Source organism: Chiloscyllium plagiosum, chromosome 33, assembly GCF_004010195.1.
Source record: "Chiloscyllium plagiosum isolate BGI_BamShark_2017 chromosome 33, ASM401019v2, whole genome shotgun sequence".
NCBI classification, from domain to species: Eukaryota; Metazoa; Chordata; class Chondrichthyes; order Orectolobiformes; family Hemiscylliidae; genus Chiloscyllium; species Chiloscyllium plagiosum.
The window spans coordinates 22124615-22150197 of record NC_057742.1 but is presented as its reverse complement, the minus strand read 5'-3'; positions in this window follow the sequence as shown (position 1 = coordinate 22150197).

Genomic DNA, 25583 nt, shown 5'->3' with positions numbered 1-25583 from the left:
ACTGCCTTCCTAACCTGCAATCTTCTTCCTGACCTCTCCGCCCCCACCCCCACTCCGGCCTATCACCCTCACCTTGACCTCCTTCCACCTATCGCATTTCCTAAGCCCCTCCTCCAAGTCCCTCCTCCCTACCTTTTATCTTAGCTTGCTGGACACACTTTCCTCATTCCTGAAGAAGGGCTCATGACCGAAACGTCGATTCTCCTGCTCCTTGGATGCTGCCTGACCTGCTGCGCTTTTCCAGCAACACATTTTCAGCTCTGATCTCCGGCATCTGCAGTCCTCACTTTCTCCTCGAGTTCTGAAGAAGGGTCAGTGGACCCGAAATTTTAACTCTGATTTCTCTCTACAGATGCTGCCAGGCCCACTGAGCTTTTCCAGCAGTTTCTGTTTTTGTTTCTGATTTCCAGCAATTGCAGTTCTTTCAGTTGCTACGTGAATGTGTCACAGCTTGGTACGGCAACTGCTTTGCCCAAGACCACAACTAATGACAGGGAGTTGTGAATGCAGCTCAGTGCATCACTCAAACCAGCCTTCCTTTTATGTACTCTGTCTAAACTTCCCACTGCCTCAGGAAGGCAGCCAACATCAAAGACCCTTCCCATCTCATCCCCGGTTATACTCTCTTCCACCTTCTTCTATTGGGCAGAAGATACAAAAGTTTAAAAACCCGGACCAATAAATTCATGAACAACTTCATTCTCGCTATTATCGGACTTATGAATGCAGCTCTCATATATTAGAGTTGATCTTGCTCTGCACCTTCTCTGTCGCTATAATAGTATATGCTGCATTCTGTACCATAATGCTGATGTACTTATGTAAGGTATGATTTGTCTGGATAGCACACAAAACAATACTTTTCAATATATCTCAGTACATGTGATAATAATGAATCAAATCAATTTAATCTCACTGAATCGATGTGAACGTGTACTTTTGTGCTATTAGGTTTGTTCTTGGATTTCTTGAAAATATTACACCATATTGACTGAAGTGTAACTGGATGTTTAACAATGTACTTCATCAAAATAAGCAGCCTCTGATGAGGAGTCATCTTGACTTGAAAGGGTAACTGGGTCTCTCTCTGTGGATGCTGTCTGACCCAATTTGATCTCCAGCATTTGTTGTTTTCATTGGCACTCAAACTAACTTTATATTTCAGACTAGCAAATTTCTTCACTTTGGTAAATCTATGTTTTAAACTTCTTTGATGACAATGATGTTTGTGTGTCTTGATCATTTCCACACGAACATACCATTTCAAAAGCAGAAATAAGCCATTTGGTCATTGAACCTGATCTGTTTATGGCCAATCTGTTTGTGTTTCATATTTCACATTTCAATCTACTGCTGATAATGATCCCCTTGCCAAACACAAATGTATCTAGATCCACCTTTAAAACATTCAACGATTCTACCTCTACCATCTTCTCAGCCAGAGTTCCAAAGTGACCAACCTCTTAAATGAGAATAAGATTTTCAAAATCACTGTCCTAAATGGGTGACTCCGAATTTTAAAACAGTGGCCCCTAAATTTGCACTCGTACACATCTGGAAGCATTACCTCAACATCCACCTTGTCAATACTGTTCAGGCTATTATATACTTCAAACAAATCACCCCTCAATCTTCTACACTCCAGTCAGGACAAACCAGTCTTTATATGATGATATTAAAGAACGGACAATCGCTAGGTTATTGCTGAAAAAAAAATATAGTTTGTCATATGCTTTTGCCTCACACGCATCAGTACACTTTGCAAGAACACAAATTCAAGGAGAAATTGAATGTTTATTTTTACTGCTTGAGTGGAAAATGCTGATTGTTTAGCAAGTAGACTCTGATTGGTAGAGTTCCTGCCATGGAAGACACAACTATTACTGCCATTGGAAAATTAATTGTTTAAATTTTAATCCAGGAAGGCTTTTGATGATTGGTCAGGGCATTGTTCTGAGAGCTGATACAGCATCTGGTTGTCACCTATTTTATTGAGTTGAAACTAGTGCTGTGTATGTACATGCTCTGGCTGTCTGTCAGAAACAGAACCTTGTGTATTAATAGATGTAGCCTCTATTGCACACGTATGCACCACACTGCGAGTCTAACTGACAATCTTTATTTGGTTGTCAGCATAATTCTCTGCACAGTCAGGATTATCCAGCAAATGCTGTCCAATTTTATAATCACATTTAATATTGCTTACTGTATTGTTGAGTTTCAAATCAATACTATTAGTACCTTTCTTTTTCTTTCAAACAGCTAAAGAGACATGCTATTTGGTATGACCCACCACTCTTTGTATATGCTGCCTACATATCTGGCATCACAAAAGCACTGCAATTCACACACTTCAATACTCATTTATGTGATCGGCAGTCTATCCTTTTGGTTTGACGCCAACATCCTGTGAGTGGTGAACACCATTTTGGTCACTACTCACAGCAGCATTGTAAAACAACAACCTTGACCTGTTGCTCAAATTTTGATGCCTAATTTTCAGTCACTGTTCAGTGCAAAATAGGTGACAACTATTCACTGGTTCATTTATCAGTACAATAATTTGACAATACCTAGCTTAAAATGTTAACAAAGACTGGCAGTTAACTACTAATCATCATTATTTGGTGCATTTACTGTGGCAATACCTCTACTAATCAGCATCCGCTTGCCAAATAATCAGCATTCTACTGTGATACAACATAAATGTTGGTTTTCCCCTTAAATTGGTGTCCTTTCTTCTGATGAGTGCAAGGCAGAAGAAATTGACAACATGTGTGTTTATTTTTAATCAACAATATTAATGGTTTTACTCTATCACCTTCAGCAAATTTTACTTGACAACATTTCTACTTCTGTACGTTGGCTGCCATAATGATTCTGAAAAGGCTACTTACAGCTAAATATAATTTTAGTCAAATTAGTGAGATCCAATTTTATTCTAAGTTGCCATGAAGACTTTTATCATCTAGGACTCGAAACCCATTCACTCCCAAAACCTGCTCTAGGATTTGAACAGATCATGGTCGATCTCTATTTCCACTACTAATAACTTGCCTTCTTTTAATTTTATTTAATACTGTGTCTAATTAAAATATTTTGATTTCAATTTTGAAGTTTTCTTTTGACCTAGCTTTAGCATTCTAGGGCAGAATCTTCCAGACTTTGCAAACCTAAACATGAAAAGTTGTTCTTGAATTCATCCCTTGATCATTCACACTGAAAAGAAGATAACCAATCGATCCTCATATTTTAACTTTTAGCAATGTACTCCTTGCGAATTTGATCTTTTAGGGTCACTCTATCTTTCCTGAGCTGCACTGCCCAGAACTGAACACAACATAAGATGACTTTTAATCAGAGCTTTCAGCAACTGTAGCATAGCTCTCAACCCTTTTTAATCCAATTTCCTTGAAGCAAAGACTAGGATCATTCCATTAGCCTTTCTATAAGAAGTATTGCTTAAAGAAAGACTTGAATTTACATTGCAGCTTCCTCAGGCTTAGGATATCCTGAAGTACTTTTGAACTAGTTTAGAAACTACTTTGCAAATGCCATACAATCTTGTAACATTGAAAATATAGTGCACAGCAAACTCCCACAGACAGCAATGTGATGCCCTGATATTCTGCTTTCGCAATGTTGATGGAAGGACAAATATCAAGTGAGGAAATCATTTTTCGTATGTGTCCACGAGACTTTAGTGATCTCTACACAAGTATGCCTAAAACACCCTGTTGTGCTGTGATACACCGTTTCTTGATCTGCTCTATCTTTTTTGTTTCCGTGATATGAATGGATTGTGCCAGTTCTTCCCAGTCACTAGATCCATCAATAGTGCTTGAGAGTTTTGTGCATCTGCATTAGATTTTGTTCAAGATGCTTGATTTTAACAATTGAGACAATGTTAAAATCCTGATAAAATCCCTCAAATCAGAGTTCTGAAATCTCGCTTGGTTACTAGGCAGCCATTGTTCTTTCAATATACAAAATAGCTCGGAAAGTAGCTGAATTTGATTTTATTGTTGGAACTCTTCCTTTAATTAGGCAATGATTTCATTATTGGATGACTGCAGTACACTAAAAGAGTCAGTTATCTGACATTAAAAACAGAAACAAGCTGATATGTTACTAACAGTGCTGGACTCTATTTTCATGAAATAATTTACAGTAAAGATTTCTCCAATTGTGATTGAACTGTGCAATGCTTGTTCAGCACAATCATTATTACCACAGTAATTCCACTGTGAAAAATCCATTCTCATATATAAAAATAAATCAAGATGTACCAGTCATTTTCGGGACTGTTCTGTAATTCATTTGGCAGACTTACTCAAAAGAAAAATTGAAGCTTATGGAAATAAATTGCAGTGAAATGTCATAATTCAGTTTAGCTGAGAGTGTAATTAGTAATGATTAAATGTCAGAAATATGAATGATGACAGCCTGTAATAAAATGGATCTGCTGATTTGCATTTAAAGATGTAACTCACATTTAGAATTTATCCTGTTTGTGCATAATTAATCCTGTGAAACATATTTATCAATGGATTTGCCTCTCAAACTAAATTGATAAGAATGCATTAATGCTAGAACATAAAATGGCAGTATATGTTTCTTGGCATTTCCCCTCTAATTTTCCCATTTGTCACTATTTTTTCTTTGCATCTCTTCCCTGTAGCAGGTGCAAAAAGAGGCTTCACTCTTGTTTCATTTGTTTTTTTTTCACATTTTATCATGTCACTGCCACTTGCTATGTCAATTTGAAGGGATGGCCCAGAATGCTGAATATAAAGGGTGGTACTCATTTTGAATTACAATAAAATTCAATAGTCTACAATGGTGCTCTTATTGTAAGTGAGAGAGAGAGGGAGGTGATCTTTATGGAGGGAAGAGTAGGATAATTGCAAAGAGGGCATTTGGTAGTGTGTTCAAAGCCTTCCAGTCACCATAATATCTTGATAACAGCAGAAAAGGTAGCAGATAATCTTCCTTTCCAGAGCCTAGTTATGACTTTCAAGTGGTCAGTTGAGGGCCCTTTCCCACATCATTTGGCAACCTCCTGGCTCCAGAGGTGTGGGCCTTCTTCTTTGCAAGCTCTGTGGGTTCACACATGGGGCTCAATGATTGGTGCCCCTGCAGACATTGGTACCAACTGTCCTTTCCCCGCCTTCCCTCTCCCTGCCTTCCCCCCCGCCCCCTGCACCTTTCTCACTCCCCTTACTGGGTCTGACTGACTGGCCCTGTTGAATTCAAATCCTATCTGTGTTTGTTAGAACTTATATCTATTGCTGCCTCGTCTTCATCCAGCCCCATCCCCAGGTATGGTCACAACTTCCATGATGCTGCTCAGCTGCTACCATCCTTATTGGATTGGCTGCTTGGGTCACCTGAGCTGCTGAGGGCTGCTGAGCATCCATTTACTCAGATGGCATGGAAGGAGGCAATCACTTAATTGGTTGTTGACCTCAACATGTGATACCCCCTGTTCCGGTTGGCCTGCCTCTAACCCCAGCAGCAAGACTCCTGTTGTATCAGCAAATATCAGCTTGAGAGTCTGGAAAGCAAAAATTAACATCATCCTTTCAATGGCATTTCCTGTATAGCAGTTGACAATGATTGATCAGTACATCACCCTTGTTGGAATTTTGATATTATGATACTGGTAATGGAAAATAGGTGATTTATCATTTCTATTCATCTTTACTTATACTAAAATTTACTTAGAAATCTAGCTCTTGGTCATTGTACAATGTCCCACAAAAATTAAAGAAAAATAACTGATTAACTTAGGCCCCTTTCAGTTATTTCCATATGTACAAACAAATCATTGAAAAATGTAGGAAGGAAGTACAGAAATAATTACCATATAGAGGAAACCTAGATTAATGTTTGGATCAATCTGAAATATGTAATAGTTTAGTACTATAGACCCTCTTTATTAGCAAGTAGGACCTTACACTAAAGGAAAAGACTTAGTTCCACAAGGAAAATTCAAAGTTTAAGTTTATATTTAAAATCATTTTTCATGGTTTTAAATCAAAGTTTCTAGTTGTTTGATTAGATTCCCTACAGCGTGGAAACAGGCCCTTTGGCCAACCAGTGCACACCAACCCTCCGAAGAATAACCTACCCAGATCCATTTCCCTCTGACTAATGCACCTAACATTTATGGACAATTTAGCATGGCCAATTCACCTGAATTGCACATCTTTGGACTGTGGGAGGAAACCAGAGCAAACCTACACAGACACAGGGAGAACATGCAAACTCCACACAGGCAGTCACCCAAGTCTGAAATTGAAACTGGGACCCGGTGCTGTGAGGCAGCAGTGCTAACCACTGAGCCACCATGCCACCCATGATCTTCTATACTTGTTATATAAACCTGATGGGAACAGCCATATTGTAGAAGACTGAAGGTTTTCACTTTGACAGCTTTCCGTGCTTTGGATCCTGTTGAATCTACCAGCTGCAAGTGTATTGGTTTTGACAGTCTTGCTGTATGTGTCTCACTGTTGGGTTCCTTCATTACAGGATAATCTTACTCTGTCCACTTTCCCTTGCAGTGAGTACATCTCCCATTAGCAATGTTCAGCTGACTAGTAGCAAATGTTTCCAATCATATAAACTTAAAATTCTAACCTAGCAAGTAAAGTATGGCTTAAAACGCAACAGAAACCCCAACTATCTTAAGAGAGCACCGAAGTTAATATAAATGGTCAATTTTGAACCTGATAACTAATTGATTGTGTATTCAAATTATCTTTTAACACTCAGTACAGATACTTATCACTATAGTTCAAATGTAATTTACTGCTATTGTGCCTTTGCATAAACAGGTTTGAGAGTTGAATCTCAGCCATGCTCCTGGAATGATCTATTTAACATATCATTCAGTGGTATAGTTTAAATAAATAAAATAATATTCATTCTGAAAATAAAAAAATTAAAGTTGATTTAGGAGCTTGCAGTTATAATCAGGTTTTTTTGATGAACCTTTAGCTGTCAGATTGTTGAATTTCACTGATTTGGGTGAAGACTTATAGAATGACAGTCAGCCAAAAGAACATAATTTTTTTGCCACTTTTCTGCCCGTTTCTCTGGAAGGCACAGTGTCTTGTCAGGATGCTGCTCAGGGTGCTAATATATTTCTGTATACCTCAGCCAAATGGCTATTGTTCATGCAGAAATCTCAGCAATAAGCAGATCAGTTAATTTTAGAGAGTATGATAAGAAAACTAGACACCAGATTTCTTAAGAGGCGAAAAGTTACCTCTTGTTGCAATATTCATATGGAGTGTCGTATTGATTTTTTCAGTGACATGTGTTTCAACCCTCTTCAGTGAACTCTAAAGCAGTTTCAGACACCTCTCAGTGCATTGTCTGCTACTGCTGCCATTAACCTGTCATTGCTATTGTGGGTGTGTGACAAAAGTAACTGTGAATTTCAGAATCATTATTATTTCACATGAGTGAAGATATTACTAATATTGTCAGCCCTGTGAAAACAGTATGTCTGGGCTTGTTCTAACTGGAGCAAGCCATGTGTCACAGCTGTCACTTGGCATTAATAATTAAACAGAATTCTACCATTCTTTATCTTTTCGATGTACCTCACTATTGCTTCCTGCTGTTTTGGAATTTCAGCAAATTGGATGTAAATTAAAAGATTTGAGGGTTGACTAATTCCAGTGGCTGGTAGAGATTTGATTCAAACTCTTCGTTTTGCGATCCTTTGAACCTTGTGTCCTTTCCCCATTCAGATTTGAAGTAAGTTTATATCAAGCACAGAAATATTTATTCAAATTTAGTAAAAGGCAGGTTAAATGATATTATCCTCAATTAAAACAAATTATAGAAATACGTAAATTGATTTTAAAAAATTGTTTCAAGTTCTTTCCAGAAGAATTATCAGTGTATCACAGTCTGTAATGCAATGTGTTTTGTAATTTGTTGCAGTGCTTGGCATATCTACCAAAAATGTATTGAAAAATAAGTAACAAACATATATAATCCCTAATTAATTATAAATAATCAAAAAGAGATTTTTTTTCATACACTTAACATTATTAGACCTGCAGCAAAACTTTGGTTTGGCGAATATCTGATCTCTCAAAGTAAAATTCCAAAGAAATCCAAGTGCATCCTTCAATGGCTCATACCTACAATCAGGAGACAAAATGCACATCCCAAATGTAAAAAAATTACATGTGCCAATTTGCAAGATATTAATATCTTAAAATCTTTATTGTCCTCTGGCCCGTTTTAGCTTGGTGTTCACATGGCATCCCATGACCTTTTTGGAAGCTGTTATAGTTTTTATTTTACAAAAACGAACTTCAGTTGAGGAGAATGTCAACTTCAAAAAGGGTAAAATTGCAAAGGTTGAATTTTCTCTGAACTGGTTGTGGAAAGAGGGTTGGGCTGTTGAGATCACAAATTGAAATAGATTGGAGGCTATTGAGAATATGCAAGGCTGAGAAAGACCAATTTCTAAGAAGTAAAGGAATCAAGGGTTATGGAAATAAGGCAGGAAAAAGGATTTGAGCATTATCAGATCAGCTATGACCTCATTGGATGGTGGAGGGACAAATAGCCTATTTAGAGTCATAGAGTCATAGAGGTACACAGCAGAGAAACAGACCCTTCGGTCCAACTTGTCCATGTCGACCAGATATCCCAACCTAAATTAGTCCCACTTGCTACCACCCAGCCCATACCCCTCCAATCCCTTCCTATTCATATACCCATTCAGATGCCTTTTAAATGTTGCAATTGTTCCAGCCTCCACCACTTCCTCTGGCAGCTCATTCCGCACTCTGTGTGGGAAAAGTTGCCCCTTAAGTCACTTTTATATCTTTCCCCTCTCACCCTAAACCTATGCCCTCTAGTTCTGGACTCCCCCCATCCCAGAGAAAAGACTTTGTCTATTTATCCTATCCATGCCCCTCATAATTTTATAAACTTCTATAAGGTCACCCCTCAGCCTCCGACACTCCAGGAAAAACAGCCCCAGCCTATTCAAACTCTCCTTATACCTCAAATGATGGGGGATTTCAAGACTGGGGACACATATTTAAGGTGAGAAGAGAGAGATTTAAAAAAGAGACTTGAGTGGAAAATATTTTACACAGGTTTTTCCCATGTGGAATGAAATTCCTGGGGAAGTGGTGGCTGCAGGTACAATTACAACGTTCAAAGACATTTGGACACATAGATGAATAGGAAAGGCTTGAAGGGATATGAGCCAAGAGCTGGCAGCTTGGGATTATGTTCAACATTGACTGGTTGGACCGAAGGATCTGTTTCCATTCTATATGACTCTATGACAGCCAATAAATCAGAATAGAGAGTACATCTAAGAATAACAGACACAAACTGAACAATTCTAGCCTTTAGACATAGATCAGATAATATGAAGTGTTTGATTCCAACCATTAAAGCCACAGAGATTTGGCTGCAGATAAATTACTATACATTGCAAGCTGTCCTCCAGCTTTTATGCACAATATGACATATTTTATTTTCAGTTCAAGACCGACATTCCACAACAAGATCAAAAGTGTTTCAAAGAGAAGGCCAGATGGCATTCAGCAGAGGAAATTTCTAATCTGATACACTAATGTCACTAGGCAAACACTTTAATTAATTTCTCCAACAGTTAGAATTATTCAGATGTCTAAAACTATCTATTTTGAAATACTGCATTTAAACATTTCAATGTGAAATCACATCAGTCAAAGCATTTGCAAGATAGAGTTAAAATATTAGGCTGAATCTTGCTTTTTTTGTTTAAGTTCAACTTGCATCAAGTTTTTTTGGAGGGTTTGTCACCCCAAGGTTCCAGCATGTTCCCTTGCCTTATCTTACTAACCTCGCTTTGCTCATTAACTGTGCCATCTGTATGATCTCACACACATTCTCCTTTCCGATCCAACTTGCCGTGCACCATTCCTGGAACAACTCACCACTCTGAATATCCCGGAATTCACCAACATCCCTTGTTAGAATAAAATAGAAAAGTCTTTATTGTCATGTTCACTCAAATGTGTGCAGTGAAAAGTTTGTAATGTCACCGCTTTGGTGCCATTATAGGTACAGGGTATCTAGGTACAGAATACTTAAGTATTTGTTGCAGAATTGAAAAAGTAAAAATAAAATGTGGCATAGGAATACAAAAGTGTAAAAAGTCCAGAATAAGAATAAAAAGCAGCTTTAAGAAATACTTAAATAACAGACTGTGCCTGCTGAGCTTCAGAACTCAAGACTTTGCTGTCACCTCGTGCTGGATTCAGGCAGCGACGTGCCTCCAGGACTCATCTCCCAGGCCAGTCTGGATTTGGACTGCCTCCCATGCTGTGCTCCAGGCTATGATTTGCCTCCACGACTCATCAGCCTGTACTTGGACTACTTTCCGCACTAGGCTCTAGCCTATAATTCGCCTTCCAGGACTTGTCTCCCAGCTTAGTCTGGACTTGGACTGCTTCCAGTGCTGGGCTCTGAAAGCCCATTTGTGGACTCAGTCAAGCATTGGCCCTCCTGGGCCGCCCTGGGCTGTCACGGTTGCTGACATTTGCCCTGTACATGGCAGCCAGAGGCAAATTGGTGCCCAGCTTCACTGGCTGTTTCCTGGAGGTCCTGCTGGATGAGGTAGAGCTGATGTAGGATTTCCTCCTCCCCCAGGACCAGCGAGGGAGGCCACAGCACGTCAGCCTGGTTAACCATATCAGCCTGGTCTGATGTTCCCACCCAGACAAAAGCAGTCTCAACCATCCGGAGTAATGCTCAAGACTGTAGGCGGAAGGTCCATGAGCCTCTCCACTCCACCAGTGTAAGTGCCAGCATCTTTTTCCCACTCACTTTGTCTCTTCCACAGTACCCAATACCATCCAAGACTCATACTGTATCTATCTAACTACTGCCTGCAGCATCCCTTCCACCCCCTGCCATCCACCCCAATCTCTGAGACAACAAACCTTGTATGTCCTCTGTGCTGCCTTCACACTTACTCAGGGCACTTTCAAACCTGCACCTCAGTAATAGCTGTGCCATCCAATTTCACCTTGTGTAATACCTGCCTCTATCATTTCAGGAAGAAAACAGACCTCAAAAGAGCAGGAAAAGTCAAGGCATGGGTGTGTGCTACCCGTCATCAGATGTAGGAGTAGAGGTAAACGATTTAGCCCATCAAGACTGGTCTACCTTTCAACGAGATCATTGGTTGATCTAATAATCCTCAACTCCACATTCCTGCCTTTTCCTAAAACCTTTGATTTCCTTACTGGTTAAAAATCTGACTATTTTAGGATTAAATATACTTAATGACCCATTTTGGTCAAGAATTGTAGGGTAGGGGAATGGGTCTGGGTGGGTTACTCTTCGGAGGGTCAGTATGGACTTGTTGGGCCAAAGGGTCTGTTTCCACACTATAGGGATTCTATGATTCGATGAGATTCACTACCCATTGAGAGATGATATCCTCTTCATCTCTGTCTTAAATGTGTGACCCCTTATTCTGAGATTGTGCCTTTTGGTTCTAGACTTGCCCACAAGGACAAAGAACCTTTCCATATATACCCTGTAAACTTCTCTATGAATCTTGCATGATTCACCATGAGAGGTAGATAGATTGTTGAGGATCAAGGGTTCAGGGAGAAAGTGGGAGATTTGCGTTGAGGAATTATTAGCCATGATTGAATGGTGGAGCAGACTCGATGGGCTAAATGGCCCAACTTCTGCTCCCATGGTCTTATAGTCCTATGGTCATTGCTCATTCTTCTAACTTACAAGGCCCAATCTACTTAATGTCTCCTTATAAGGCAGTCCCTCCATACCTGGGATCAACCTAGTGAATATTCTCTGGACTGTCTCCAATTCCATATATTTTTCCTTACAGAAGGGCTCCAAAAAATCTACGGTCTGACTGGCATCTTGTGCAGTTTTAACAAAACATTTTAGCCTTCTTTTAATTCCGTTCCCTTTTGGAAAGAAAGCCAATATTCCAGTTGTCTTCCCTATCACCTGCTGAACTTAGATAGTAGCTTAGTCTTTCAAATCCCTGTGTTCACTCCAAATGTAATCCTTAGATTAGATTACTTACTGTGTGGAAACAGGCCTTCAGCCCAACAAGTCCACACCGACCCTCCAAAGAACAACCCACCCAGACCCATTCCCCTACATTTACCCCTTCACCTAACACTATGGGAAATTTAGCATGGCCAATTCACCTAACTTGCACATTTTTGGACTGTGGGAGGAAACCGGAGCACCTGGAGGAAACCCGCACAGACACGGGGAGAATGTGCAAAATCCACACAGTCGCCTGAAGCAGAAATTGGCGCTGTGAGGCAGCAGTGCTAACCACTGTGCCACCGTGCCGCCCCATTTAACTAATACTCAGCTCATCTAATCTCCTACCAAAGTGGATCACCTCACATTTTCCCATAGGATAGTCCGTCCACCATGTTTTTATCCACTCATTTAACCTGGCTGCATCCCTCTGCAGATTCTTTGTGTCATTCTCAGCATTTGCCTTCCCACCTATTTTTGTGTCATCTGGAAACTTGTAAATTAATGCATAGTACATTAACTTTCCTCATCCAAGTCAGTAATATGCATTTTAAATCACTGTGGCCCCAGGATTGGTCCCTGTGGAATACCACAAGTTGAAAAATTTACACTTCGTTTAACATATTTCTGCCAATACTATATGCAAAAGTTTGAGGATGATAAAAGAAGTTTGGTCCCCCTGCTTTCAGTGATGTGAAACTTGAAAGGGTTCAGAAAAGGTTTACAAAGATGTTGCCAGTGTTGGAGAGTTTGAGCCATAGGGAGAGGCTGAACAGGCTGGGGCTATTGTCCCCGGAGCATCGGAAGCTGAGGGGTGACGTTATAGAGATTTATAAAGTCATGAGGTGCATTGATAGGGGAGTCCAAAACTAGAGGGCATAGATTTATGGTGAGAGAGCATAGATTTAAAAGTGACCTAAGGGGCAACGTTTTCTATGCAGGGGGTGGTGTGTGTGTGGAATGAACTGCCAGAGGAAGTGGTGGAGATGGGTACAATTACAACATTTAAAAAGTATCTGAATGGATAGATGAATAGGAAGGGTTTAGAGGGATTTCTGCCAAATGCTGGCAGAATGGACTAGATTAATTTTGGATATCTGGCATGGACGAGTTGGACTGAAGGGTCTGTTTCTGTGCTGTACATCACTATGACTCTATGACTCTAAGTAAAGCAATCTAATTTTTCTCATATTCTGAATTCTTAGATTCAGGATTGCCTGCCTCACTTTTCTAACAAGGAATATCAGCAGTTAGATGGGGACAGCAAACAGAGTCAGTGTTGTGGACTCCTCAGGCTGCAGGAGCTATCCCATAGCTACTCGCCAAGACCTTCCCCACACCTCCACTGCCTCCCTTTAAACAACCGTCAAACCTCAAACAAATCATTGTTCATAGCAAGCTGCCCGGCTCTCAGGACAACTCCAAACAACCCTGTCATGGTGGGCGCTGCAAGACGTGTCAGAGTGTGGACATGGATACCACCATTACATGTGGGGACACCTCCCACCTTGTACGTGGCAGGTATTCATGTGACTCAACCGACATTGTCTATCTTATACGTTGCAGGCAAGGATGGCCTGAGGCATGGTACATTGGCGAAACTGAGCAAAGGCTACGACAACAGATGAATGGGCACCGCACAATCAACAGACAGGAGTGTTCCCTCCCAGTTGGGAAACACTTCAGTGGTCCAGGACATATGACCTTGGACCTTCGGGTGACCATCCTTCAAGGCAGACTTCGGGAGAGGCAGCAGCGAAAAGTGGCCAAGCAGAGGCTGATAGCTAAGTTCGGTACCCATAGGGAAGGCCTCAACCGGGACCTTGGGTTCATGTCACAATGCAGGTGACCACCATTGCACTATACACACACACAGACACTCCTACACACACACACACACTCACACACACATGCGCTCCTATACACACACAAACACACGGACACACATATACACAGACACTCACATAGACACTCACACACACCCTTACAGACACACACACTCCCACACTCACACAGGCATCCTCTCAGAAACTTAGACCACTCTACACTCATGCACACACATATACACTCTCTCTCACAGGCACTCACAATTCCTCACCCCAGATATGCACACACACTCACACACTTACCCCCTCACAGACTTAAGACACTCTACACTCGCTACACACATATACACTCTCTCTCACACTCACAACCCCCAAACCAGACAGACACACACACAGACAGACACAAAGACCCACATGCACACATGTATTTTGTGGGGTGAATTTGTACTTGCAGAGTTACATTGTACTTTGCTCAAAAACTGCATGAATTCATATAAAACCCTGTTATCTCACTTTTTAGATTAGAATCAATCTAAACATCATGGCATAGACAGAGAACACAGGGGGCTAACACCTGCAACATATTGTCTAGCTAACATCAATTGTTACAGCTAGCCTGAGAATGCAACTTTTAAAAAAAGATTTTGTGATTTTACACATGGAAGAACTGAAACTATCATGGTATTCGAACAGATGAAAGTCTCAACAGACAATCAAGGTATTTTTCAATGTATAATTTCAGTTCCATCACACTGTAAATTCTTGCTATAAATTCTGTGCCTTACAATTGTGTCCTCCACTATCACCTGATTTTTTTTAAATTTCAAAAATATACTTTATTCATAAAATACTTTAATGGTCTGTACAGTTGGACATGCCATACATATGTAAACATTCCATTTGTTTGCATACCGAAAACAGAGTAATCATTCCTATTTACAGGTCTATACAATTATATTTTTAGCTAAGGCGTCAGCAGGGCCCAAATGACTGCCCCTGTTCTTCTTTAGGCAGGCAGATGTTACACGGTGGTCTTTCCCCACCGCGCCTTGGCGGCAGCTGCCCCAAGCTTTAGCGCGTCCCTCAACACATAGTCCTGGACCTTGGAATGTGCCAGTCTGCAGCACTCAGTCGGGGTCAACTCCTTTAGCTGAAAGATCAACAGGTTTTGGACCGCCCAGAGAGCGTCCTTCACCGAGTTGATGATCCTCCAGGCACAGTTGATGTTCGTCTCGGTGTGCATCCCGGGGAACAGGCCATAAAGCACGGAGTCCCGCGTCATGGCACTGCCCGGGACAAACCTCAACAAACACCACTGCATTCCTCTCCAGACTTCTTCTGCATAGGCACATTCCAGAAGGAGGTGTGTGACAGTCTCATCCCCCCCGCAGCCGCTTCGAGGGCAGCGTGTGGTGCGGCTGAGAGTTCGGGCGTGCATAAAGGATCTCACAGGCAGAGCCCTTCTCACCACCAGCCAAGCCATGTCTTGGTGCTTGTTGGAAAGTTCTGGCGATGAGGCATTCTGCCAACTGGCTTTGACAGTCTGCTCAGGGAATCGCTCGATAGGATCCATCCTCTCCATTTCCCGAAGGGTCTTGAGGACACTATGTGCTGGCCACTTCCTGATGGACTTGTGGTCAAAGGTGTTTTTCTTCATAAACTTCTCCACAAAGGACAGGTGATACAGAACAGTCCAACTACTTGGAGTGTTCCGCGGGAACGAGGCCAGGCCCATCCTTCGCAACACCAGGGACAGGTAGAACCTCAGTACGTAGTGACACTTGGTGTTTGTGTACCGGGGATCCACGCACAGCTTGATGCAGCCACACACAAAGGTGGCCATCAGGGTGAGGGTGGCATTGGGTGTATTTTTTCCCCCGTTGCCCAGATCTTTGTAGAGCGAGTCCCTTCGGACCCGATCCATCTTTGACCTCCATATAAACTGGAAGATGGCCCGGGTGACTGCAGCGGCACAGGTTCTGGGAATAGGCCAGACCTGTGCCACGTATAACAGCAATGACAGTGCCTCACACCTGATGACCAGGTTTTTTCCCATGATGGAAAGCGACCGTAGCTTCCATCTGCCCAGTTTCTGCCTCACTTTGCTGATACGCTCCTCCCAAGACTTGGCGCACGCCCCAGCCCCCCCGAACCAAATACCCAGCACCTTCAGGTGGTCGGTCCTGACGGTGAAGGGGATCGAGGATTGGTCGGCCCAGTTCCCGAAGAGCATGGCCTCGCTCTTGCCTCAGTTTACCTTGGCCCCTGAAGCCCGTTCAAACTGGTCACATATGCACATGAGCCTGCGCACGGACAGCGGATCCGAGCAGAAAACGGCGATATCATCCATGTACAAGGAGGCCTTAACCTGCAGGCCCCCGCTGCCAGAAATAGTTACCCCTCTCAGGCTCGCATCCCTCCTGATGGACTCAGCAAATGGCTCTATGCAGCACACAAACAAGGCAGGAGAGAGAGGGCAGTCCTGCCTGACTCCAGATCTGACTGGGAAGCTATCTGATTCCCACCCATTGATTGAGACTGCACTGACAATGTTGGTGTAGAGCAGCCTGATCCAATTGCAGATTCCCTCCCCAAAGTCCATTTTGGAGAGAACATCTCTCATATACCTGTGTGATATCCTGTCAAAGGTTTTCTCCTGGTCCAGGCTGATCAGGCTGCAACCCTCTGTCCTGCACATAGGCGATCGTAACCCTGAGGAGTGCGAGACTCTCAGGGATCTTCCTGCCCGGCACAGCACAGGTTTGGTCAGGGTGAATCACCGACCCCAGAGCAGACCAGTTGGCGATTACCTTTAACAGAATTTTGTAATCCGCATTCAACAGTGAGATTGGTCTCCAATTTTTGAGTTCCTCCCTCTCCCACTTCCGCTTGTAGATGAGGGTGATGATGCCTTTCCTCATGGATTCACTCATGGTACCTGCCGGAAGCATACTGACATACACCTCCAGCAGGTCCTGGCCAATCAAGTCCCACAGAACGGAATAGAGCTCGACCGGTAAGCCGTCACTTCCGTGAGTTTTATTCTTTTCGAAGGACTCGAGGGCCTTGGTCAGCTCATCCAGAGATAATGGCTGGTACAGCCTCTCACGTGTTCTGTCGTCTAAGACCTCCATGATAGAGGACAGGAATGACTGGGAGGCCGCGCTGTTGGTCGGCTTCACGTCATACAGACTGGCATAGAAGGATTTACTGATCCTCATGACATCAGCCTGAGATGACGTTAGCGAGCCATCTTCTTCCTTCAGGCTGCTGAGCACGGAGCTCTCTTTGTGCACCTTCTGGAAGAAGAAACGTGAGCACGTCTCGTCCTGCTCCACTGAGCGGACCCTGGACCGGAAGATTATTTTGGAGGCCTCCAAGGCAAAGATCGAGGCTTGCTGGCCCTTCACCTCCTTGAGGTCCTCCTTGAAATCGACCCCCAACGTCTGCAGCAGGAGCAGGTTCTGCATACTTTCCTGGAGCTGGGACAGTTTTCCCCGCCTCTCTCTCGCCCCCTGAACACCTTTGAGGATGAAGAACCTCTTGATGATCCTTTTTACTGTTTCCCACCAGTCCACTGGGGACTCAAAGAGAGGCTTCACGGTTCTCCAACCTGCGTAGTCCCTCTTGAGCTCCTCAATGTTTCCCGGGGTCAACAGCTTTGTGTTCAGCTTCCACATTCCCTTACCAGCCCACGGCTCATCCTGTAGGTGACAGTCGGCCAGCAGGAGGCAGTGGTCAAAGAAGAACACCGGCTTGACATCGGTGGATCTGACCGAGAGCGTTCGGGACAAAAACAGGTAATCTATCCTTGAGCGGATAGACCCATCTGCCCGTGACCAGGTGTATCTACGCTGCGCTCCGTCTGCAGGGGTGCTGAAGACGTCGTGCAGCTTGGCATCTTTACAGTGGAAGCTGCTGCAGGATGGCTAACCGTTCACTCTTACCCACTGGAGCGTACACATTAATCAGTCTCGGGGAGCATTCCTGTACATGATGTCGGCAATGAGGAGGTGCCCGCCCACCACCTCCTTAACCTCGGAGATGGTGAAGTTGCCTCCTCGCAACAGGATACCCAGGCCGGAGGCGCGGCTATCGTTGCCCCCCCGACCAAACTGATGGCCCATGGGCCCACAAGCTCGACCTGTAGCTGCTGAGGTGCGGTATCCCACACTCCTGCAGAAACAGGACGTCGGCTTTAACGTTGGCCAGGAAGGCCATCGGAGAAATGCATCGCGTAGCCGATTTGATGCTACGCACATTGATGCTGCCAATTTTTAACCCCATTTTAGCAGTTTACAAAGTTAACAGTGTCCATTTGCTGCTGGTCTTGCCCCTCTGGGGTAGCTGTGTGCATCCCCGTGGTGATGGCAAACTGCTGGACCCTCCCAGGGCTGAGGTAGCTGTCCGGCTCCACGCTGGAGCCATTTCCCTGCTCTGGTGTCTTCGGGTCGGGCCCAGGGTCCGCACCTTCCAGTTCTCCATCTGACAGCGGGGCTGTCACAGGACTGCTGCTCCCAGTTACCTGGAGCTGTGGGCCGGTGGGTACCTCTTGGTTCTCACCGGGTGGGGGGAGGCCTTTACCCTTCCCCTCAGAGGGATCGTCTTTTCCTGCTTGGGCGGTGCTGCCCTCCTTTTTCCCTGCGGCGCTCTGTCTCTTCCTCTGGTGATGACCCTCCTTGCGCCCGTCCTCACCGTCGGAATTGCTGCCTGTATCCTCGTCGTGTAGATGTCGCTTTCCCCTTCGCTGTGTGGCTTTGGGAGGTTTCCTCTTCCTGCTTTTGACAGTAATCCAATCCTCTGCCTCCTTTGATCCCTCCTCTTCCATTTCCTCCGTCTGTCTTGAAGGAGCTTGGAACGACTGCTGCATCACCCCGCTGTCTGCCGTCTGCTCCGCTACAGCCTGCCCTTCCTTCTGGGTGCCTCCAGACACCGTTCCCGTGCTGTTTTGTGGGACCTTGCTGGTCTTAGGCGGTCCACGGCTCGTGTTGCCACCTCCGGCCATCTGTGCGTAAGTGGCGGCCCCTCGTCTTCGGCAGGCCTTGTAGATGTGGCCCGCCTCTCCGCACAGATTACAGTTCTTGGCCTCCTTACATTCTTTGGTCGGGTGGCCTTCCTGCTTGCAGTTTCGGCAGACGGTCACCTTACAATCCGCCGCCATGTGGCCTGACCTCCCGCAGGTTAGGCACATTTTGGCTGCCCTGTGTATGTCAGGTAATCTCTGCTTCCTCCGACGGCAAAGCTGGAGGGTGGGTGGAGGATGTTCCCACTGGCATTGACCCTCAGGGTTACCCTGACCTGTCGTTTGCTGGTCCAGATCCCGAAAGGATCGACCACATCGGTACTCTCTCCCTCGACCTGGACATATCTTCTCAAGAAGGTCAGGCCATCTGCTGCTGGGACGTGAGGGTTGTACATATGGATTGTTACAACCCGACTCCTCTGAGCAGGAAGCACACACAATGGGACCGCCGACAAGATGGAGAACAGAGGTTCCCCTTCCTTCTCCTTGAAGACCTTCAGGAGCTGCTCGCAATTCTTCACACTCCTGAAGGTCACGTCGAAATAGACTGCCGCAGGGAAATCCTGCAGGCAGTACACGTCCGCTGCTTCGAACCCGCAGCACTCCAGCAAAATCTTCACGAACACTGACCGATCGACCGGTGTGTGCTCCTCCACCTTCTTCACAGTCACCCTGACTGTGTTGCGAATGACCAGCCAACCTCAGAGCTATGGCCTCAGCAGCCGTCCACTATCACCTGATCACACAACACCAGGTTGTAGTCCAACAGGTTTATTTGGAAGCACTAGCTTTTGAAGCGCTGCTCCTTCATCAGGAACTTGTGGAGGATAAGATCGTGCTCACAGAATTTATAGCCAAAGGAGTCCAGTGTCATGGAGATGTGATACAGTAAACAATCTCAGATTAAAACTTTCATCTTTTATAATGGGACATGCTGGTTTCTGTTCTTTGATGTGTAACTTGCAGAACTTCTTTTAAATTACATTCTCAAGATGGCTCAGGTTTTTAACAATAAGTGTGAAGTCTGTCTGTGTCCCAATGCTATGTCAGACTGACAAAGCCTTTGATAGCAAAGTAGCATGGGAATGGCCTCAACCAGGACCTTGGGTTTATGTCACACTACAGGTGACCCCACTGCATGATTCTCTCTCTCTCACACACACACACACACACATACACACACACACTCTCTCTCTCCTCCATACTCACACACCCATGCAGACTCTCCCTCATACACAAGCTCTCTCTCATATGCACACACATACACACCCCACACTCACACCAGTACACACACACTCTCACACATACCCCAATGCACAAGCACAAGCACATGCACCCAAACACACACACACACGCACACTCCCTTAACCAAGGCTTCACACACTTTATTACGTGCACTCACACACACACAGTCACATACAAACTCAATCTGTCACTCCTACATGTGTACACATATAAGCTTATGGGGTGAATTTGTTTTTGCAGTATTACATTTTATTTTGCTCAAAAACTGCATGAATCCATGTAAAACTCTGTAAAACTATACAGAGGGTTAACTTTGTCCACCCCAGTCCAACACTAGCACCTCCAAGTCATAGATAAATTAAATCAGTCTATGCGGATTCCAAAAAGACTATTAGAAACACTCAGAGTAATTAATTTACAGTGTACTGATTTTTTAAAAATCCACTTAGTTATCTGGGCATTGATTTTTGAAAGCTAATTTTATTAACAAAGTTAATCTTATCATCATATTATCAGGTGTATTAGATACCAATATCTGTGACTGTTTTATCTCCAAGATTGTAATTATCAGAGGCTAATGACATTGATAGCCTTTTTAAAACAATAGTGATTAGCTGTTTCAATGAAAAGTCATATTTCTCTGAAGCTAATTCTGTAGATTAGCAATAGCATTTGACTATACCAATAGCATTTGAGGGATGGCGTAGTGGCTCAGTGATTAGCACTGCTGCCTCACAGCACTGGGTTCAATTCCAACTTTAGGCAACTGTTTGTGTGGAGTTTGCACATTCTCCCCATGACTGCATGGGTTTCCTCTGGGTGCTCCGGTTTCCTCCCACAATCCACTAATGTGCAGGTTATGTGAATTGACCATGCTAAATTGCCCATAGTGTTCAGGGATGTGTCAGTTAGGTGCATTAGTCTGGGGTAAATGTAGAGTAACAGGGTTGGGCAATGGGTCTGGGTGGGTTACTCTTCGGAGGGTTGGTGTGGACTTGTTGGGCTGAATGACCTGTTTCTACATTCTAGGGATTCTATGAAACTATTATTGTGAAAATGGCTTGTAGAACTTGTAGATTAAAATGTTTCCCAATTTCTGTAAGAATTTAAGGCTGCAGTTAAGTTGCCATTTTACTCCAAATGATTTGTAGAAAAGTTTTGGTTTTGGATCTTAATGAATTAGTTTTGTGAAAGAGAAATCATGTTTAACCCCAATCTTGGAGTCATTTTAAAAAGTAATATGCGCTGTGGATAAAGGGCAACCAGTAACTGTACTGTACTTAGATTGACAAAAGGCATTTATTAAGGTGCTACGTCAAAGGTTATTGAGGAAAATCAACACTTATCATGTGAGAGATAACATCTTAGCATGGATACAGATATTTTCTAATCAAATGTTCAGTGATATTACGACCTATGTTTGGAGCAGGTGAGACCCAAGTCCAAGAGTCCTTGCCCAGAGGCAGAGATACCACAACTGCATCATATTAATTCCTCCTTGGCATTGATAGGAAATTGGACAACTAACAGGAAGTAATGAGTAAGCATAAATGAGTTTCTAGTTGTCAAGATGTAACAAATGATGTGCTGGGGTTTCAATACTTTCCAACTTGTATAAATGACTTGGATGAAGGAACCAAAGGAATCATTGCTAAATTTGCTGATGACACACAGAAAAATATGAAATGAAGAGGAGAAAAGGAGGCTGCAATAAGATGTGATATATTAAGTGATTTGCCAAAGACTTTACCAAATGAAATATAATACGAGAAAATGTGAAATTGCCAATTATGGCTGGAAGTAAAAAATAAAGCACACAGGGTGTTCCTGATTTTGGAAAGTCCGACTTACAAATACTCATACTGATGAACACAATCTCATCCGGGGTGTAATTTTTTAAAAAACCTGACACACAACATGTACAATACTTACAAAATGGCTCCTTTATATTGCCTTGCATTGTGTTCCAACTTTCATACAAATTGATTTACAAATAGACTCCAAAACAGAAACTATTCATAACTTGGAGACTGCCTGTAATATCAAAATGGTGAGAAACTGCAGAGCTCTGAGATACAAAGGAATCCAGGTGTCCAAATGCATGCATCATTAAAGATTAGTAAGCAGGCACAGTAAGTAATTAGGAAGAATAATAGTAAGTTACTGTTTATTGTGAGGTTATGTTTTAGTTATAGCCAACATTGATGAGACTGCATCTGGAGTACTGCATACAGTAAATATCTCATTTATTTACTAAAGAATGTCTTAGCCACAGTTCAGAGAAGCTATACTCGATTAATACACAGAATGGTCCATGAGGATAGATTGGACAGGCCCAGGTTGTATATCGTGGAGTTTAGAGGAGTAAAACTGATTGAAACATACAACATCCTGAGGGCTTAAGAAAACCATGGATGCTGCAGATTTGAAACAAAAACAGGAATTGCTGGTGAAACTGCAGGTCTGGCAGCACTTGTGGGGAGAAAGCAGAGTTAATGTTCTGAGTCCAGTAACTCTTCATTTGATACTGAGGGTTCTTGAGAGACTGGGTATGGAGGGCATGTTTCTTCTTGTTTGAGAATCGAGAACTGGGGTTCTTTGTTTCAAAATACAGGGTCACCAATTTAGGACAGAGATGAGGAGAGTCTTTTTTTCTCACAGAGCATTGAGTTTTTGGACCTCTCTTGCTCAAAGGCCAGTGGAAGTACAGTCTTTGAATGGCAGAGGCTGATAGATTCTTTTTAGTAACAGAAGTGAAAGACTATTGAGTATAGGCAAGACTATGAAATTGATATTGCAGTCAGACAGTGAATGGCCGAGCAAACTCAACGGGAAAGGAAATAGGCCTACTCCTGCTCCTAATTTATATGTTTGTATGCAAGTGTGAGTTTGAAACCTTTAAAATGAATGGTTAATATTTTATGTTAAGAATAGATCCTGGACAATATTACAGTAATGGTTACAATGTGAAAGAGTGTAGAATCATTAAAATAATTGATTCATCTTGTATATATATATATATATATATAAATATATACAGTAACAAGTCAACTTAACAGTAACTGTGAAATAATGAATCTATTTAAGATTTAGTTCAGGATGCCAACAGTTATTGCGCAAAGACTATACTCACAATGCACATATAATCTGTAGTTTTGACTTGTTTCAGCCCAAGAGGAATTCTCTTTCGGGAGAACTCAACTCCATATATGAGGCAAAGATGGTTGGATTGCAAAGTGCTCTTCCCTACAGAGGTAGCTTTAAGAAAATTCTGTGTCACTTTGGAAAACAGCTTCCTTTATTCTTGTACCATTTTGAGAGAGAGAATTCCGGGAGAATGAAATAATGTCAATGTCATTGTTTTCACATCTCAGCTCAAAGTTTTTTCGTTATAACTGGGATGAAGTCCCCTGACACTGAGGTGAGACTTTTACAAAGCCTGCCATGGCACTCAACTGCCCGTGTGGCCCACACTGAACTCTTAAGAGGAACAGCAGACCTGACTTTTGTTAATGCTCAAATCCTAACTTTGCATTCCCTGAGGTGGGAGCAGTGAGCCAGGAAAATTCCCAACTCCTGCGACCCACCTCGAGATGAAATTCTACTCCAAGGTTTCAAAGAACTATAGAAAAATTACAGCACAGAACGAGGCTTTTCAGCTCCTTGTGCCTGAACATTTCAAATTTCTTTTCTCCTCAGACAGCCTGCATGGATTGGTAAAAGATAGGTCATGTCTGACAACATCAGTTGACCTGTGGCTCATTGGTCATGGGGTGGGATTCTCACGTTGGGCAGCATGATGGCTCAGTGGTTAGCACTGTTGCCTCACAGCAACAGGGTCCCAGGTCAGACTGTCTGTGTGGAGTGTGCACGTTCTTCCCGTGTCTGCGTGGGTTTCCTCCCACAGTCCAAAGATGTGCAGGCTAGGTGAATTGGCAATGCTAAATTGCCCATAGTGTTAGGTGCATCAGTCAGAGGGAAATGGATCTGGGTGGGTTTCTCTTCAGAGGGTCAGTATGGACTGGTTAGGCTGAAGAGCCTGTTTCCACACTGTAGGGAATCTAATGTTTTTGTGAAGGTGACAAAACAATGGGCAGAGGAATGTCTCTGAAAGTTTGTTCAAAAGCATCCACAAAGTATTTTCTAATTTTTCTCACAAGAGGCTGGTTGAAATGTTGGATTCCACATAATTAACATCAAATTATTGATGGTTTCATAAATTGGCTAAGCCACAAGAGACAGAGTGAAAATAATAAATCATTTTGTAATTAACAGGGTGTGATGAGTTGTGTACTGTGAGGATTGATTTTGAAATCTCAACTATTCAGTATTTTATAACCACTTTGAGATTTTTAAAATACTCATTCATGGGACATAGGATGTTGGCATGGTTGGCTGGGCCATCATTTATTGTCTGTCCCTAATAATCATTGAGCCATTGGCGGTGAACTACCTCTTGAACTACTGCAGTCCGTGTGCTGTAGGTCGACCAACAATGCCATTAGGGAGTGATTTCCATGATTTTTACACAGCGATGAAATATAAAGCCATATAGGAGAGGGTGAGGACTGTAGACACTGAAGAACAGAATCGAGAGTCTGGTACTGGAAAAGCACAGCAGGTCAGGCAGCATCCGAGGAGCAGGAGAATCAATGTTTCAGGCAGAAGCCCTTCATCTGCAATAAAGCCACATATACGAGTCTGTTCATGACAGAAGAAGAGATGATATTGTAAACATTGTAGGTTGAAGCATAAAAATTTAATGGGATTTTGATTAATTCATTGAATAGGCAAAAGTCTGCAATGTATTTCAATGTAGCCAAATCTGAGATCATCCACTTGGAACTTAAACAAAGAGTAAAACAGAGTATGTCCTAAAGTAAATTAGAAATAGTGTAGATCCTAAGAAAACTATGGTGCAACCATTAACAATGATCATTAAAATGTCATGAACAGTTACAGAAAAATAAGCTAAGTAGCTTTTATATCTAAAAGACAAAAATACAAGCAGGTAGAAATCCTGCTACAGCTAAACAGATTCCTGGTCAAACCAATATCTGAGTACGATGAACATTTTTGAGCACCACATTTTTGGAAGGATGTATTAACCTTGGAGGAAGAGGAGTGTTGGTTTACAATAACACCTGGAACATTATAAATCAAAACATGACACCAAACCACAAGGAAGACATTAGCTCAGATGACCATAAACTGTGAGAAAGTGAGGACTGCAGATGCTGGAAACAAAAGTTGAAAGGCGTGGTGCTGGAAAAGCGCAGCAGGTCAGGCAGCATCCGAGGAGCCTGGGAATCGACGTTTCGGGCATAAGCCCTTCTTCAGGAATGAGGCTGGTGTGCCAAGCGGGCTGAGATAAAAGGTGGGGAGGGGTGGGAGGGTTGGGGGAGGGGCGCTGGGAA